Here is a 4483-nt window from a genome sequence, read left to right as displayed (position 1 = left end):
GGATCTGGTCGGGCAGGGCCAGCCCAGGCCGCTCTTCTCTTCCCTTTCCCCAAGGTCTTATCTCGTGTGCTCCTCTGCTGCCCTCATGGGAGGCTCTCCCCACAGACTCCTCGCCACCCCGGGGACTCTTTCATCGATATCCTGGCTCTGGCCTTTACTCAGCCCCAGGCACACTTCACCTCAGTCCTCTTGTCTCTAGGCACCAAACCAGGAAACGTGGACCTGACTTGACACTTCCATGCAACTCTGGGAGGGGGAGTCCTTTCTCCCCCACCTGCAACACACACACACACACACACACGCACGCGCGCGCGCACACACACACACACGCACGCACACACACACATGCACGCACGCACACACACACACACACAAACACACACACACCTGGTATACTTGGCACTGGTGCTCCCTTGCCCTCCCCAAACCTTGTCTCCGCAAATGCCCTGGCAGCTCCGGCCCAGGCTGCCTGTCCCCTGTGCGTCAGTGTCTCTTGGGGCTGTCAGCTCCTACCTCCAGCTGCCACAGTCCTGTGATCCGGCTCTCACTGCTGCCTGCCTGGCACCACTGAAGGGGAAGGCCAAAACCAGGTGGATTAATGCCAGTGCCAGGGCTGGAGTCACAGAAAGGTGGGAGCAGAGGGAAGGAGAGGGCAGGGCAGCCCTACTTAGTTCCAGACCCTCCAGAGAGGTAAGATGGCCTGCAGCCCACGAGCCTCTCCGAGGGGCCTGGCGGGGCTCCACCTCTCTCCCTTTGTAGGCTGCCTCCTTTCTCTGCTCTTGCCTTTTGGCACTGCCCTGGCCCTGGGAGCACTGCCTGCTTCTCAGGAAGATGCAGTTGGTTGGCTCTGTCACCCCCTGCCTTCAGCTAGCTGTCCCGTGTCTTCTCCTTCAGAGCCCAAGTGCTGGGTCAGCCTCTTCCTTGATAAGGAGGGACTGAGCTTTTCTTCAGAAATCCCTTCAGGCAGGCATACAGAGAGCAAAGGTATGAATGAAGGACACCTCATGGGCCTGCTCTCCAGGAGCCTACCATCCAATGCAGTTGGCAAGACAAGACACCCACATGACACCACCACTGGCAACTAGTCTAACGTGGTGCCTGCAGGGAAGAAAGAGTGGGTGCAGAGAGGGTGTCCCAGAGGAAGCTGGGGCTTCCTGATCTGCATACTTGGTGCTCCCCCAAGAGGCTATGCGGAGACCCTTGGGCAACTGACCTCCACTAGAACCCTTCTGGGATCCAGCTGGTAAAGGGGACAGCTAGTTTCAAGGGGGATGGAACACTGTGTTTTGGCCCAGACCCTGTCACCTCTTGCTTTAATTCACCCTTCTTCATTAGGCCATCTGTCTCCATGCCCTTGTTTGGGTAAATTTGTTGCCCTCACATTTTGCTTAAGCCTAGCACTGGACATTTCCAGGGCCCTCAGTGCCTTTTCCATTCCATGACATCTCCTGGAGCCAGGGAGGGGCACTTCTGTGCAGGTGGCCACCAGCCAAGGGTCCGAGTACCTATGGCCTGGCTCCTCCTGCTTCCTATCCTGGGCCAGAAACTCGGACCCCAGAACCACCTTGCCCTTGGCCCAGACTTGCATGCCCTCCCCAGCCAATCTCCAGTCAAAGTCCCAGGCCTGAAAACATTGCTTCCTCCACAACACACTCTGTCCTGACTTGGAATGTCCCCCCACCCTCCCCTTGCCAGACACACACAGACTCCTGCAGTGCCTCCTGACCTGGGATACACTTTGTCTTTTGAGTCTGAGAACTGCTGGGCCAGAGCCAAGTGTCCCTTGGTCTTTGAGCACCTCTCTTTCTTTTCCTCCCCTCCCCCTCCTCCTCCTGAGCCCTAACTCAAAGCCTGCAGTCACAGCTCTAGTGTGAGGACAGCCTACTGTACCTCACCCTCTCAGAGAAAGGGCATCGGCTCCCCATCCCCAATCCTAAGTGCCAAGCACTCTTGTAACCTGAGTCAGGCCTCTTGCGCGAAGGACTAATGCAAGTAGAGTGGAGGGCCAAGCTGCCAGAGTGTGATGTGTCCAAGGGCAGCAAAGCTGGCACGGGAAGATAGCTCAGGGCCCTGGGGTGGAGGGCTGGGCAGACAAAGGAAGGGTGCCTCATCAGGGAGGTTCCTGCGGGACCACAGAGCAGTGGAGGGGACACAGCCAGCGGGTTGCTACCAGAGCACTCGTGTGGACTTTTAAAGCAATCACAAGATAGGCTGGACAGCAAGAGGAAAAACAGGTGCGTCATTCCTGGTAAGGCTGGCATGTTCCTGAAAAGTCCCACGCACCTCTTTGTGCACTGGCAGGGTTAGAGGTCAGGTTACATGAAAATCAAACCTCGTTCGCCCCTGACCGTAGTTCCCAGTGCAGAGATGCTGGAGCCCCGTTCTGATGTGCTTCAGAGAGCAGTGGCTCCAGTCCCTCTAGGCTTCAGGTTCTTTGGAGGGTTGCCGCAGCCTCCCTTTAAGTAGCAAATGACTTGGAAGAAAATATTTAAGTACACTGAGAATGGCTGACATTTCTAAAGGGGAATTCTCTTGTACAGGCAGGACCTCTACAGTGATGAAAATCAGCAGCCTCCAAATGTCCCTTTGGACAGGATAAAGCCCGGGTTTCAGGTGTCAGCTTATCTCAGGGTGAGCCAGACTCAGAATCAAAAGTAGGAAACAGGTGGGTGATGGGATCGGGGTGTGGGAGGAGCTGCAGACTTCCAGCTACAAAGAAGACAGTGAGCCCCCCACCTGACGGGATGCAATGTGCCGGGGGCTTCTGGGTGGCTGCTCTCTGGGGTCTGGCTGAGCACTTGATTAGCTCAAAGTAGTTCTTCTCTGCAGGCTTGGAGTCTAGATGTCTTCCTGGCCAGAGTCTGAGCCAGCGTCCCTGTTCCATCCTGGTTCTTGGCCTCCCCACACCGAGGGCCTTTCACCCCTAGCCCCCCTCCCTTACTGCAACCAACACTCATAGTCCTGGGTGCTGAATGCTTGGAGATGACACCCTCCCCATCTAGGCACCTTGCCTCTCTTCTCCATGCCCACTATACCCCTGGGGCTGTAACCTGTGCCATTGGCCAGTCCCCACCCCAGCCCCAGTAGTCCAGGGCATGGACTCAAGAACCAAGGTCTCACATTATCAAGACCCCTCGGGTCCTCCCTTGTGCCTGGCCACACCCTCACCACAGTCCTTCCTGTCCCAAGTGTTCCTTATCAGCATCATTCCTACCCACCTCAGTGGTCAGGAAGAGCCTTGAGGGGACCCCAAAATACAGGGCAGAAGCTGAAGCAGCTGACATTGGGGGGTGCTTTGTGAAGGTCCTTCACTCCTCTCTCCTTCCCTGGCCCAGGCCTTTTACAAATGGCTTTATGACAGACAGAAGTGGCCTCCTGCCCCACTGCCCCAAAGTGAGAATATAATTTATTTCAATTCTCATGAGATGATGGGTTTTAATTCTCATTAGGGGAGAAGCTGACACATTACCCCAACCAGAAGGATGGGAGTGTGGCTGGTAACCAGTGGGGTCCTAATGGGCCTGTGGCTTTTCTTGGGGAAGGAGGTAGGGGACTAGGCAGTGTGCATGTGTGCAGTGGGGTTGTGTGTCTGAGAAAGCACAGGCCCTGGAGCCTGGGCGGAGAGGGCCCAAAGGACAAATTTCATCTGCTTTTGGCCCAAGAGGAGGATAAACGCCTGGAAATTGTGTGCAAAGGGAGGAGGAATCACGAGAGCCAAGAAGCCAATAGAGGAACCAGAGTATGGGGATGCTGGAGGCAGGAGGGGGGAAAGGAAGAGCAGCCAGGGGTATGACTGGGGGGCTAGCAGCCAATGGGTGGTTATATGGAAACTGTGAGCTAGTTGTGGGGATTCCTGGATGGATGAAAGTAGGGACTGAGGGGCAGGGACATGGCTGAGGGTGAATCTGGTGGTGTGGGAGGAGACTGGGATTCATGATCACTGACCTCAGAGGCTGTTTTCCTGCAGGACAGCCCTGGACTGCCCATTGCAAAAGTTCCCTGCAAGTTGGCCTTCTGCCCAGCACCTTCTCATCTCCCTATCCTGCATGCTTCCAGTGGCCACACTTGTTTCTGGAGTGCAAGCCCACCTTCCTGGGTGCGCTGCAGCCTTCATGAGAGCCGGTCCACATGCCTTCTCCCTCACTGTGCCCAACACCCAGCACCACTTGGATTCTATCGTCAGGGCTTAGCCTGACATAAGGAGGCTTCTTCTCTAAGCCAGATGTGGACAGATATAGAGCAGAGCCCTAGAGAGCAGACAAGAAGCCAACTGGGATTTAAATGGAAGGGTTTACATTAAACACAGGGTGGGGGTGTGATCTGGAGATGAAAGAAGATGAGGTATCCGGTGGGGAGGTGCCAGGTGCAACAACCCACACGTCTCTTGATGCACAGACTTGCCGCTTGAAGTGACCATTCACTCAGTGGTTCACTCATTCATTCATATAAGATGTATTGGTCTCTAAATTTTGTCATAAAATGA

General features: G+C 55.4%; 1 protein-coding gene across 1 annotated transcript in view; it reads left to right on the top strand.

Annotated features, from left to right (window-relative positions):
- The window catches only part of APLN (apelin), a 9589-nt gene that overhangs the window by 754 nt on the left and 4352 nt on the right, over positions 1-4483 (top strand). The window lies entirely within an intron of this gene.

This window comes from Crocuta crocuta, unplaced genomic scaffold (assembly GCF_008692635.1).
Source record: "Crocuta crocuta isolate KB4526 unplaced genomic scaffold, BGI_CrCroc_1.0 scaffold1133, whole genome shotgun sequence".
In the NCBI taxonomy this organism is placed as follows: Eukaryota; Metazoa; Chordata; class Mammalia; order Carnivora; family Hyaenidae; genus Crocuta; species Crocuta crocuta.
The sequence above is the reverse complement of the archived record's forward strand: the minus strand, read 5'-3'. Positions and strand labels throughout refer to the sequence as shown.